A 15,419-nucleotide genomic window follows, 5' to 3' on the forward strand; every position below is an offset into this window, starting at 1 on the left:
TTAATTATATTGCTATGATATTACTGTATTTTGATATTGTGTTTTTGTATTTTTGATACTTATATGTCTTTCTGTGTATTATAATGTTATGTAATTGTTTGTAATGACTGACGGTTGCTGGGGATACCGGCTGGCGTCCCTTGTCTCCGTACGTCTTGGTGGCTGGTTGCTAGGAGACGCCGTTGTGCGTCCTGGCGCACCGCATGCTGCCCCCGCCCTCAGGCTCTGACGGCGAGTGTGGCGCGCGGCTTCCAGCGTGGTGTTTGCACGGGGTGTTCATGTTATATAAGGTGAGTGTATTTACTGTATGTCATATCCTGAAGACGGTAAAATAAATTACCGAAACGTTGATCAAGTACTATGACTACGTGTCGTTTATTGTACCAGTGACGTGAGTGCCACATCTACCCAAGTATGCTGTATTGAACCTTCCCTCATCAGGTTGGTTTATTGGAGGCACCCGCCCAAGTACTCCTGGTTATCTGAGTGCCGGACTACTACCAATTGTATTGAAAACGGCAACCTCCCATTTGCTGCTGTTTTGGTCAAGGCACCTGCCGTGATTGTTTGTCGACAGGAATTATCCCTGCACACTGGATTCGTCCATTTTTCTTGCACTGAGCACTTGTTTTGGGTGTATACACGGACTGCTACATAGTATCTGCAATGGCGGAATCTGCAGCTGATGACCTTCCATTTAACCCTTCCCTCTTCAATGTTGGTGACACGTTTCTATTCTCTGACACAGATATCGAGGGTATCCTTAATAAAGAATGGCTTAAGGATATACCTGAAGTGACCGCCACCGATATTCTGTATCGCGACCTCCTAAGCTTGAAGAAAAAGGAGACCGATTTTACCTACCACGCCATATCGCTGAGCGATTACTATAAGACTAAGAAAATACCAAGGGGTTTCCGAATTAGGAACTGTCCCACAATCGGCAGGAATGACCCAGTCTTTTGTAAAAAGTGGGTGGGAATATTAAATCGTTGCTCTTATGACTTGATATTACTAGTCATTGACCAGTACAATAAAGAACTTGCTTCAATACAAAAGAAAATCCAAACCTTTGAGTCTATACATCTACCAAGCCTTACATCCGACAAAGAGACGGATTGGATGGATAAATTGGCACAACAGATCGCCGGCTATAAACGTGAATTGATTAAATTCAAAAAAGAAAAATTACTCAAGGTTGAATTGGACTACGAATATCACCGTGTGTATCAATGGCTGATTGGTGGTAATCAAGATGGTCGCCGCAACTACAATCGATCTAATCGACCTAATAGTGCCAGATATAATCGTGACCGCTTTGAGACAGAATCCTCCTCTGAGCAGTTTAGCTCAGCAAGCGGGTCTGACAATCCTACTAAGAAATATAATAGAAATCGACGTGTCCCTTTAGATCTGCCCCCACGAGTCACCAGAAAAAATCCAACTGGTCAGAGAGACGCACCAGACGGGGGGGACAAAGGAAGAGGCAGGGGCAGGGGTCAAAAACCACCGCTACCCCAGAAGATTTAATCTTCAATTTTTCTTCATATGAACTTTCGGCATCAGAAATCAGTCTGCTAAACAAAGGTCTTTCCTTTGTTCCTTCAAAACCAGCTAAAGACTTAGACTGGCAGATAGAGGAATACAGACTGATGCGCCAGTTGCGCTTAAAGGAACAATACAACAATAAAATATCGACAGTGTCGACTGATTCTACTACTGCAGCCATTCCGACTATTCCACCTGTTTTGAAACAATTTAAGAAACGCTCTACTTTTGACCCTGGTTCTTTAAATGCGTCCATTAAAACTTTTGGGCGCATGATTGATCTTGGGGTTAAACAGGTGATTAAGAAGAAAGAAAAAATGTTTTCTAATCTCAACGAACATGAAAGTAACGCATTGAGGCTTTTGACTAATAATGAGAACTTGGTCATACGGCCCGCCGACAAAGGCGGTGCCATTGTTTTGCAAGATTTACCTGCCTATAAAGCCGAAATCATGCGTCAGTTGAGTGATATGTCTACTTATATACCATTAAAAGGTGATCCTACTTCAGCATTTAAACGTGAATTGCTTGAATTCCTTATTTACAGCAAGGATAGTGGTATTATAAATGATGATTTATTTGATGTTTTGGTACCCGAGTTCCCTGTAATACCACTTATGTACACCCTTCCCAAGGTGCATAAGGGTATTATTCCCCCTCCTGGACGCCCGATTATATCGGCGCGAGGGTCGCTGTTACAGCCTTCATCGGTCTTACTAGACACTATTCTGCAGCCACTGATACAGCAGAATCAATTCTTTTTGTTGGACACCACTATGTTCCTTAACAAACTGGGTACCGTGGGTGCTATACCTGAGGGGGCGTGGCTTGTGAGCGTTGATGTCACAAGCCTATATACCATCATACCTCACACCCTCGGTATCCAGGCTGTGCGGAGGATCTTGGTGTCTAACTCAGAATTGACAGCTGCGTTCATTGAATTTCTGTTGCAATTGTTGACATTTGTGTTGACTAAAAATTATTTTTTATTTGACGGGTTATTTTACCTACAGGTAGCTGGGTGTGCCATGGGTAGTTCCGTGGCCCCCAGCTACGCTAATTGTTTTATGTTTGGCATTGAACATGATATCTTTTTCTCTGACTCTGTTATTGACTCATCTATTCTGTTTTATTCACGTTTTATCGACGACCTGTTTTTGATCTGGACGGGCTCTAAACAAGCCTTTCTTGATTTACTGGATCGTCATAACGCTTCTGATAGTACAGTTAAACTCACTGCTACTATGAGCCAATCACAGATAAGCTACCTTGATGTATCTGTAACATGTACTGGTGGTATTATTTCTACATCTGTGTTCACGAAATTGACTGATAGAAACACGTTTCTTCACAAGTCAAGTTGTCATCCTGATAAACTTAAGTTGGGGTTACCTTATTCGCAGATGGTGCGCATTTGTCGCATAAATAGTGACCCGACTGTGTCATGTGCCCAAATAGATTTATTGATCGATAAATTTTGTGCAAGGGGCTACGATAGATCGTCCCTATTTAAAAATAAAACAAAAGCCCTGGCATTATCCAGAGCGGATTTATTAAAGCAACATCCCAAAAAATCTTTGGCTAATAAACTACCGTTTGTTTCTAAATTTAATTGCCAATCTGAACAAATTACCAGCATTATCAAAAAATCCTGGCCGTTGATACAGACCGATCAAACATTGGGATTACAGAACCATGCCATTATGCCCTGTTTTAAAAGAAACAGTAATTTACGTGATCTACTAGTTAAAGCTGATGTAACAGGGATGGGTAAAGAACCCGTTAAATCCTTTTTGAGAAGAAAATTGGGGTGCATTAAATGCCAATGTGCCACCTGCAAATTTATGATTAGTGGTGATGTATTTCCCCACCCACACACTGGAAAACCGTATCGCATTAAGTATTCTTTAGACTGTAATTCTACCTATACTGTCTATCAGATCTTGTGCCCATGCGGCTTATCCTACATTGGCAAGACGCAATGTAGGTTTAAGGACCGTATGGCCGCGCATAGGTCTGCGATTAAAGCTGCTATACTTAGTGGTGTCAGCGAACAACCTGTCGCTAGACATTTTGCACTCTTTAAACATTCATTGTCTAGTTTAAAGTATCGGATGATTGATTGGGTAGCCCCACTAAAACGTGGGGGGGATCGCAACTTAGCTTTGCTCAAACGAGAAAGCTACTGGATTCACCATCTTAATACTATTAGCCCCAAAGGGTTAAATGAATACTTATCACTATCCTGCTTCTTATAATGATCTCTTATAATGATTCCCTATAATGGTTTCTTTGATACTATAATCAGTAGAATTTTTTGTATTATTATACATTATTCTAAATCTTATTCTCCTGCAATCATGAGCATTTGTTGTTTCTTAATTATATTGCTATGATATTACTGTATTTTGATATTGTGTTTTTGTATTTTTGATACTTATATGTCTTTCTGTGTATTATAATGTTATGTAATTGTTTGTAATGACTGACGGTTGCTGGGGATACCGGCTGGCGTCCCTTGTCTCCGTACGTCTTGGTGGCTGGTTGCTAGGAGACGCCGTTGTGCGTCCTGGCGCACCGCACGCTGCCCCCGCCCTCAGGCTCTGACGGCGAGTGTGGCGCGCGGCTTCCAGCGTGGTGTTTGCACGGGGTGTTCATGTTATATAAGGTGAGTGTATTTACTGTATGTCATATCCTGAAGACGGTAAAATAAATTACCGAAACGTTGATCAAGTACTATGACTACGTGTCGTTTATTGTACCAGTGACGTGAGTGCCACATCTACCCAAGTATGCTGTATTGAACCTTCCCTCATCAGGTTGGTTTATTGGAGGCACCCGCCCAAGTACTCCTGGTTATCTGAGTGCCGGACTACTACCAATTATATATATATATATATATATACAGTGCTTGAAGTGAAAATTTTAAAGTGGGGGTATGGAAAGCCCTGAAAATTGGTCTTTTTATACACTGGATACTGTACGGAATACAGTATTAATATTTTACAGTACATATGGGCTATAGTACGGGATGCAGTTACAATCCCGGCGGTCGGGATCCCGGCGTTCAGAATCCCGACGCCGGAATCCCGACCGCCGAAATGCAGACACATTCTCCCTCCGTGGGTGTCCACAACACCCCTGGAGGGAGAATAAATTAGTGTGCCGAGCGTAGCGAGGCAGCGGGCCCGCTGCGCGGCGAGCGCAGAGAGCCCGCAAGGGGGGGTGATCCACGTCCCCCCCTTGTCGGCATTTCGGCTGTCGGGATTCCGGCATCGGGATTCTGAACGCCGGGATCCCGACCGTCGGGATTCAATACTGAATCCTATAGTACAGGCTGTTTCAAACATTTAAATAAGATAAGCCTGTCTCTTCCTCCTGGTAGCTACTCTTTGGTCCATTCAGTGGCATCTTTTCCATTGGACATAATGGGCAGTTGCCAAGGGTCCCAAGGATTCTAGGTGCCCACCTAGAATGGCAGCGGGCAGCGTCGGGTGAGAGCTTGTAGCGCTATGTGCCACCGGGCAGCAGGGTGGGAAGCACTGCTGAATTTTAAAAGACTGTCCGGAAGCTGATTGGAGGGAGAAGGTTGCTCGAGAACTCCCCTCACCTCCTGGGGGCGGACGGAGAGTCGTGTCGCACAGCCTGATTTCCCCAGTGATCCTGTGCTGCTGCTGGAAGTAAAAGTGATGAGAAAGTAGATGGCAGAGTAGTGACTTTGCTACGCCAGGAGCCTAGCAGCAGCGGCAGCTCCCTGTCCCTGCCGGCTCCTTGTCCGCGCGGCTGAGAGGGCTGCTCTTGTGAGGACACACATCCAGGCGCCAAAGCTCAGAGTGGCTTATAAGTACTCAAAGTCAGAAGCCGAAGACAAAAGCATCTGGCTGGGTTTGTTTCTGATCATCTGCACATACAGTAGGTGGCGGTGGTGGGGTGGTTATGTATGTGTGTGTGGGGGTGGTTATGTGTGTAAGGGTGTTTATGTGTGTGTGTGGAGTAATTGTGTGTGTATGTGGGGGGGGGGGGGTGGAGAATTATTTTGCCCAGGGGCCCTCACTGATGTTGAGACAGCCCTGTGTCCATTTCTATGTTTGAGGGCTCAGAACCACACATACTAATGTGGTAGAAGAAGCTGGTTCACTCGGCATGTGCAGCAGCTCTGCTCTGTCCCTTACACTACATAATGTGTTGCCAGCTCCGTTGATCATATTATATACTAGCTATTGTTGTCATTATTTAAGGCAGTTGCCCCCCCCCCCCGTGTTTGCCTATGAGTCTGAGATACAGTAAGTATACAGTATATCTTTGTTGAGCAAATACCCATCCAACACAAATTTCAGATAGATTAATTTATAAACTGTCTATTCCAAGGGGAGAAATGTGCTCAGAGGCAGTACATTGTTCTCAGGAATATTGAAAGATTGTTATTGTAATTTAAAAATTCATTTGAGAAACACATGGAATGAATAGACCAAAGACAACTGAAGACACACTGTGTACCTCTTATTTTAAGTATCATTAAATACTTATTAGACATCACTTTAAAATATGTACTGAATAATAAGTAGAACTACTAATAATGCTGATTTGGGAAGTTACTTATACTCCTCTTTCACTACTTTAAAAAACCTGGGTTTTTGTTCAGTGGAAAATGGGTACTTAAAAACTTGAAATGTGCCAGATTTCCAGGTTCTTAGAGATGATGTCATCCCCAAGCGACGGCCTCGAGCTGTGTAAATAGTGCCATCTTGGAATATTCTGAGTCAGAATGATGTAAGGGGCCCTGATGAAAATAAGTAAATCTTACTGAAACGTTGGCAGACAATTGCCTGTGGCTGTATTTCCTTTTTATTGGTTCCTGAGTGCCGCCGGACTTTGCTGTATATATATATATATATATATATATATATATATATATATATATATATATATATATATATATAGATACGGGGGGACCCCTTCCTGCGCTATTAGAAATGGAAGCTGCACCTCTGAAGGATCTTCTGCTAGACAAGACCCAGATGATAGAAATGGAAAAACAAGGGGGTATCAGAGTGCGCTAGAATACAACAATAGTAGATTCAAACAATCAATGTTTAATATAAAATATAAAAAATATATAAAAAAATGGTACAAGTATAAAAAGAGCCCTTATAGTTAGGGATATCTCAGAAATACAATTTGATGAACAGATATGATTGTTGTTCAATTCAAGTAGTCTTGATCACAATTAGCCCAACGCGTTTCGTCAAAACATGACTTCATCAGGGGTGGATATAGTAATCAGCAATAACTGTAAAATTGTAATACATAATATCAGTGATACATTTATGAACAATTTCATAGAGATGAGAGACAAAGAACAAATGGAGGAGATGGAGGTGGAGAAGAAAGGACAAAAAATGGACAACCCAAGAATTTCTGGGTATGGCTACCCATAAACACCACGTGGTGGTAATAAGCGGTACATACCCATATATGTCATAAAAACAATAATTTGCCGCTCAGTAATCCCGAGTCAATTTTGATGTGACATCAGCAATCTACATAATTTTACAAAGAATTGTATCACAAACACACCAATAAATTTTTTTGGCGGAACAAACTTCAAAAGTGAAGATGTTTTACATACCGTGAAGAGACAGGTGAAAACAATGCAAGTTCTATATACAATTTTCAATTTTCATCGTGATGTTCTCAGAAACATTCCAATATGATTTCAGCAGTCTATATAGATTTTACAAAAAATATAATTTTTACCTCAAAAAGAGGGAATTTTACCAAAGAATCATACTTATAAATTTAGAAATGTTTTACATACCACAAATGTAGGATGATTCCAAAAGAAATACCAAGAAAATAGCCAGATATGCAAAAATCTAAACAATAGAATCATTTTAATATTAGTAACAGTCCAGAATCACTATGCAAATTCATCTCTTTGGTCATACCAAAAAATCAAGTGGTACTTACTATTAGAGAGCTCAGGATCTAACAACCAGTCAGCAGGGGTTCACCAATGCAAGTGAAAGTCCTGTGTGACCAGTGGGTATATATAGTAAATGGAGTGTGACATCACTTCCGGTATAGAAATTGCTTAGGACTTTGGGAATGAAAAAAAGGGATGAAACAAGCCTTTAAGTGTACAATTTATCGATGGAGTGTACTTTAAACTCCAAAACGCATGATAGACCTCCGTTAGGGAGTTAGAGCAGAGTGCCAGACTGTATATTAGCGTGTGAAAGCCGGTGGAACGCATAATATATCGCGTGCGTTCCATTCGGCGGCCATTTTGGAAAAACCAGGAAGTGAATAGGAAAGGGGCGCTAGTGTGTTTCTATGTGCACGAGTGAGGACTTATAATAAAGGACACATATAAAAATATCACCCATCAGTAGATGTGGGTGTAGTGATATTAGAAATGCCTATAACTTCCATAATAAGGCGCATCTAAATGTGCTCCATTACTTATGTATACAATAACGCGTGAAACGCATATGCGTTCCAAAATCCAGGAAGTGGTTGACCTAAATTAGACAGAAGTGCCTAGCATAGGAATTACGTGAAAAACGGAATCTATTACATTGTAAGTGTATTCTAATCTGATTATTAAGTGAAGAACTTATGTGTTAGATAGATAATAATCTTATCTAGACATTTCAATAGGGGGAGAATAATTAAATTAAAATAAATAAATAAAAATAAAAATAAAAAGTGCATATATATGCGCTCCATCTAGTGGATAAATATGTGTAATGCAACTGCTATATTAACCTATTATATCCTTAAATGCCTATGTATAGGGAATATGGTACCATGATATAATCAGCAGTGCATCTATTTTTACAATAATAGGTGTTCCAATATAGATTAATATTACGTGCCTAGTGTGGGAAAAAAATAGGGTACTAAATACAATCAGTAGTACATCCATTATACAATAATGTGCGGTTTACTAGGGAAAATAACAGAAGAATAGTATGCAATATAAAGATAAAAAAATTTTTTTTAACTGAAACTCTGAAATGGGCGAGTATTTATATTTAAATTTGCCATGCGAACATTAAAGTCCGAACGGGAGGCGGCCTAATGGTAGAGAATATATATTTATAGAGAGAAAAATTAGGTTTTAAATACAATCATTCGCAAACGTACTATTCCAAAAAGTTTACATTTAAGTATAGGTATGACCATTCAGAAAAGAATTTGCATTTACATATTGTTTCGTAGCAGACTAGAAATATGGTACATTATTGCAACTCCAATAGAATGTAAAGGAGAAGAAAAGAGGGAGGAAAGCACGGGAATGGTCTAATAATCAGAGAAATGCCACTACATCAATGCCCTCATTAAGGCCTTTGGGTTTTAAAGTATCAAGAGTGTATATCCAGTAACTCTCTCTTTTTATTAGCTGTTGTACTCTATTTCCCCCTCTTGGGTTCAAGGGAATTTTCTCCAAGATGGTAAAAACGAAATTTTCCTTTGTAACTGTCGAATTGTGTTTTTCTAAATAGTGTCTCGGCAGACTATGTATTTTAACTTTATTCTTAATGTTCCGCATGTGTTCTTGGATACGGATTTTTGTTTGTCTGATTGTTTTTCCGATGTATTTCAGGCCACAATCGCAGGTAATCATGTAGACCAGGGGTCTTCAACCCATGGCCCGCGGGCCACGAGTGGCCCGCGAAGCTGATCTCAGTGGCCCCCTGCCTGCTGGCCCGCCATGCACAGGATTTTAAATTTCTGACGTATTTGTTTAAATCGATGAACAAATCAAAAGCATTTCGATGGTTGTCGGGTACTAGACCTTATGAGAACACACGAACACACAATTACCGTTCGAATTATGAACGACCATACTGGCAAAGAGATAGAAGACAAGATCCAAGGGGACGTAGGGACAGTTACCACCCACAAGAATGGAGAAACCAAAGAAACAGGTTACCTTCATATCGAGATCAATATTATAAAAACAAAAGATTCGACTCCTATCGCTCCCCCTCACCACATAGGGATCAACCACGTCATTTTTTAGACGATAAACGTTATCAAGACCCCCCCCCATCGGTCAACAAGAGAGGAACTACATACTCGTCTGGATTCTCCTCATGGCCTCAAACGGAGATACAATGGCGAAATAGAGGAACAAGAGGTGGGAAACAGATCTCCAAAAAAACTAAAGTTACCCCAACCACTACCTCTCGATCAGATATCATCAATATTTCCAACAAAAAATTATCTACGGCCGAGGTCGAGGTATTAAATAAGGGGCTGAAATTTGCACCTGACAACCATCGAAATGCTTTTGATTTGTTCATCGATTTAAACAAATACGTCAGAAATTTAACAGTCCAGCGACATTTTCTAAAAAATCAACCTAGCTCCAATCAAGAGGCGAAGGATAAACCTAGTGTTTCGTTACCCTCGCATTTTTACCCAGTAGAATCACGGGGCAGTCACCTTGATGTGTTTTATGAAGCCGTAAGAGAGGACTTCAGAAAAATTAAATCATCCAAGTTCTCCCTGAAAAATCTGAACCCCCAAGAAAACAAAGCTAGTAAAATCCTGAAAAAAGACGAAAACACCATCATCAGAAGTGAAGACAAAGGCGGAGCTGTAGTCTTACAAGACAGAACCAAATATCTAGCAGAAGCAAATAAAATTCTGGGTGACAATACAACATATATGAAACTTGCCAATAACCCCACCACTGAATTTCAAGAGGAACTCGATCGCCATCTCCACACAGGCTTACAAAAGGGAGTGATATGCAAAGATGAATATGATTATATGATGGTGAGATTCCCAACGGTCCCAATTTTTTACCATATTCCGAAGGTGCACAAAAACCAAGAGCATCCCCCCGGACGACCAATTATTGCCGGAGTCAACTCCCTAACAGCCAATCTCTCTCATTATTTGGATTTGCGCTTACAACCCTTTGTACTACAGAATCGCTCACACCTAAAAGATAGCACTGCGGTCCTTCAACATTTAAAAAGAAAAAATTTGGTCCTCAAACTATAGTTGGCTCACTATCGATGTCCAAGGCCTCTACTCCTCCATTCCCCATTCCAAGGGCCTCGAATCAGTAGGCAACATCTTAAAAACAGATCCCAACATGAGCGGTGCTGAAATCTCTTTTTTAATTGGCAGTATAGAATTCATACTCAGCCACAATTTTTTTGAGTTTAATGGGGATTACTTCCTCCAACAACAAGGCACGGCAATGGGGACCAAATTTGCCCCGGCCTATGCCAACCTGCACATGAGAGCGTGGGAAGATATTCATGTCTTTGATTCCCCATTTAAAGCTCACATCATTTTTTACGGGAGATACATAGATGATCTCCTCCTCATATGGCAGGGCGATGAAATAAGCATCACCAATTTCATCTCATGTATTCAAGAGAATAACTTCAATTTAAAGTTCACCCACAAAGCTGATCGGAAGAAAATTGAATTTCTAGACCTTGAATTGGAAGGCATCCCCGAAAAAGAGATTCTGACGAGAACTTTTTTTAAAACCGTAGACGCTAATAGTTTCATCCCTGCCGAAAGCTGCCACCATCCTACATGGAAGAATAGCGTCCCTTACGCTCAATTTCTGAGAATCAGACGGAACTGCAGCACTGTAGAAGACTACTGGTTACAATCAGAACTCCTCTATGACAGATTCTTAGAAAGAGGATATAAAAAAGAGTCCTTGGATACGGCCAGATCTAATGCGGCCATCAAAGAAAGAAATCAGCTGCTGGAACAAAACACAAAAATCAAGAAACCTATGAATACTAGACCTTTCATCACACAATTCAATTGTGACAATAAAATCATTAAGAAAGTTCTCGAACGACACTGGAGCACGCTTCTAAGGGATCCAATTTTGGGTCAACACCTTCCACCAAAACCCAATGTGATCTACCGAAGGGCCCAAAATTTAAAATCAATATTAGCACCTAGTAGGCTGAAACCAACCATCAAAGAAAAGACCAACACCCAGAATAACTTCTTGACCAAAAAGGCAGGAGTAACATCATGCAACAAGTGCATTTGCTGCAAGTTCCTAGATAAAGTACCCTTCAAACATACCCTTGAAAACGGACGAATGTATTCCATCAAAGATGCAGTTACATGCAACTCGGACCACACAGTCTACATGATTACCTGCGATTGTGGCCTGAAATACATCGGAAAAACAATCAGACAAACAAAAATCCGTATCCAAGAACACATGCGGAACATTAAGAATAAAGTTAAAATACATAGTCTGCCGAGACACTATTTAGAAAAAGACAATTCGACAGTTACAAAGGAAAATTTCGTTTTTACCATCTTGGAGAAAATTCCCTTGAACCCAAGAGGGGGAAATAGAGGACAACAGCTAATAAAAAGAGAGAGTTACTGGATATACACTCTTGATACTTTAAAACCCAAAGGCCTTAATGAGGGCATTGATGTAGTGGCATTTCTCTGATTATTAGACCATTCCCGTGCTTTCCTCCCTCTTTTCTTCTCCTTTACATTCTATTGGAGTTGCAATAATGTACCATATTTCTAGTCTGCTACGAAACAATATGTAAATGCAAATTCTTTTCTGAATGGTCATACCTATACTTAAATGTAAACTTTTTGGAATAGTACGTTTGCGAATGATTGTATTTAAAACCTAATTTTTCTCTCTATAAATATATATTCTCTACCATTAGGCCGCCTCCCGTTCGGACTTTAATGTTCGCATGGCAAATTTAAATATAAATACTTGCCCATCTCAGAGTTTCAGTTAAAAATTTTTTTTTATCTTTATATTGCATACTATTCTTCTGTTATTTTCCCTAGTAAACCGCACATTATTGTATAATGGATGTACTACTGATTGTATTTAGTACCCTATTTTTTTCCCACACTAGGCACGTAATATTAATCTATATTGGAACACCTATTATTGTAAAAATAGCTGCACTGCTGATTATATCATGGTACCATATTCCCTATACATAGGCATTTAAGGATATAATAGGTTAGTATAGCAGTTGCATTACACATATTTATCCACTAGATGGAGCGCATATATATGCACTTTTTATTTTTATTTATTTATTTTAATTTAATTATTCTCCCCCTATTGAAATGTCTAGATAAGATTATTATCTATCTAACACATAACTTCTTCACTTAATAATCAGATTAGAATACACTTACAATGTAATAGATTCCGTTTTTCACGTAATTCCTACACTAGGCACTTCTGTCTAATTTAGGTCAACCACTTCCTGGATTTTGGAACGCATATGCGTTTCACGCGTTATTGTATACATAAGTAATGGAGCACATTTAGATGCGCCTTATTATGGAAGTTATAGGCATTTCTAATATCACTACACCCACATCTACGGATGGGTGATATTTTTATATGTGTCCTTTATTATAAGTCCTCACTCGTGCACATAGAAACACACTAGCGCCTCTTTCCTATTCACTTCCTGGTTTTTCCAAAATGGCCGCCGAATGGAACGCACGCGATATATTATGCGTTCCACCGGCTTTCACACGCTAATATACAGTCTGGCACTCTGCTCTAACTCCCTAACGGAGGTCTATCATGCGTTTTGGAGTTTAAAGTACACTCCATCGATAAATTGTACACTTAAAGGCTTGTTTCATCCCTTTTTTTCATTCCCAAAGTCCTAAGCAATTTCTATACCGGAAGTGATGTCACACTCCATTTACTATATATACCCACTGGTCACACAGGACTTTCACTTGCATTGGTGAACCCCTGCTGACTGGTTGTTAGATCCTGAGCTCTCTAATAGTATGTACCACTTGATTTTTTGGTATGACCAAAGAGATGAATTTGCATAGTGATTCTGAACTGTTACTAATATTAAAATAATTCTATTGTTTAGATTTTTGCATATCTGGCTATTTTCTTGGTATTTCTTTTGGAATCATCCTACATTTGTGGTATGTAAAACATTTCTAAATTTATAAGTATGATTCTTTGGTAAAATTCCCTCTTTTTGAGGTAAAAATTATATTTTTTGTAAAATCTATATAGACTGCTGAAATCATATTGGAATGTTTCTGAGAACATCACGATGAAAATTGAAAATTGTATATAGAACTTGCATTGTTTTCACCTGTCTCTTCACGGTATGTAAAACATCTTCACTTTTGAAGTTTGTTCCGCCAAAAAAATTTATTGGTGTGTTTGTGATACAATTCTTTGTAAAATTATGTAGATTGCTGATGTCACATCAAAATTGACTCGGGATTACTGAGCGGCAAATTATTGTTTTTATGACATATATGGGTATGTACCGCTTATTACCACCACGTGGTGTTTATGGGTAGCCATACCCAGAAATTCTTGGGTTGTCCATTTTTTGTCCTTTCTTCTCCACCTCCATCTCCTCCATTTGTTCTTTGTCTCTCATCTCTATGAAATTGTTCATAAATGTATCACTGATATTATGTATTACAATTTTACAGTTATTGCTGATTACTATATCCACCCCTGATGAAGTCATGTTTTGACGAAACGCGTTGGGCTAATTGTGATCAAGACTACTTGAATTGAACAACAATCATATCTGTTCATCAAATTGTATTTCTGAGATATCCCTTACTATAAGGGCTCTTTTTATACTTGTACCATTTTTTTATATTTTTTATATTTTATATTAAACATTGATTGTTTGAATCTACTATTGTTGTATTCTAGCGCACTCTGATACCCCCTTGTTTTTCCATATATATATATATATATATATATATATATATATATATATATATATATATATATATATATATATATATATATAGGAAAAACAGAAGAGAAAGGTGCGCTCCATGGTGAAGGTAAAACAAGATTTATTATGGAAAAACACACTGAATCTCCAAACGGTATAAAAGACAATTGCTCGTACCAAGTGCTAGTGCACTGTGGGCTGGTTACCACAGGGTTAAATGTAAATACCCGGGGCATACAGCTGCACGGATGACACCAAGAGAGCCGGGACCAGGACTGCCGAGGACGCTGGGTTGCGCCGAAGGTAGAGTGGAAGCCGGAGCCAGAGATGTCAGCGTACGGAGAAGCCGGGACCAGAAGAGAAGCGGGTATCACAAGCCACGTTCTAGCGCGTTTCGTCAAAGACTTCGTCAGAGGGCGTGGCCTTGTGATTACCCGACTAGTTTAAATAGGGGCATTGCACCAATCACAAGCACCCTTTTGATAAGTAACGTAACTTTTGCACATGTGGGATCCAGCTCACAGTACATATTATGCATATTCACATAATCAAAAATAAATAACAATGATGTCGACTTTACATGGTAAATATTGTTAATGAACAATTGTACATTGTATTAAAATACAAAATATAAAGAATATAAAAACACTTTGAAAAAACACTTTTTTTGCAAACAACATTTTTTTAAAAAAAGCAATGAAATACGATCACATAAAAAAGGGGATGGCACCCAAGAATATGCTACAAATTCATAAATGGGGTGATTTCGTAACCTTCGTTCAACCCATTTGGCATCACAGTATCGAGCTTTAGAATCCAAAAGGTTTCACGGCGTATTAGCAGCTTGTCTCTATCGACGCCTATTTTAGGAATCGGAACATGTTCAATGGCTCTGATTGTCATGCCTGCTGGATCACAATTATGATGTGTTTTTAAATGCCGGGGGACGCTGTGGTTGGTAACACCATTTTTTATATTTCTAAGGTGCTTAAGCGCTCTGATTTTAAAAACTCTTTTAGTTTTGCCGACATAATGTAGATTACAGCTGCAAGACAATAAATATACAACATAGACAGAATTACAGTTCATAAACTGATGAAACTTAATACTAGATAGTTTAGA

The sequence above is a fragment of the Crinia signifera genome, chromosome 3, assembly GCF_055691185.1.
Source record: "Crinia signifera chromosome 3, ASM5569118v1, whole genome shotgun sequence".
NCBI lineage: Eukaryota > Metazoa > Chordata > Amphibia > Anura > Myobatrachidae > Crinia > Crinia signifera.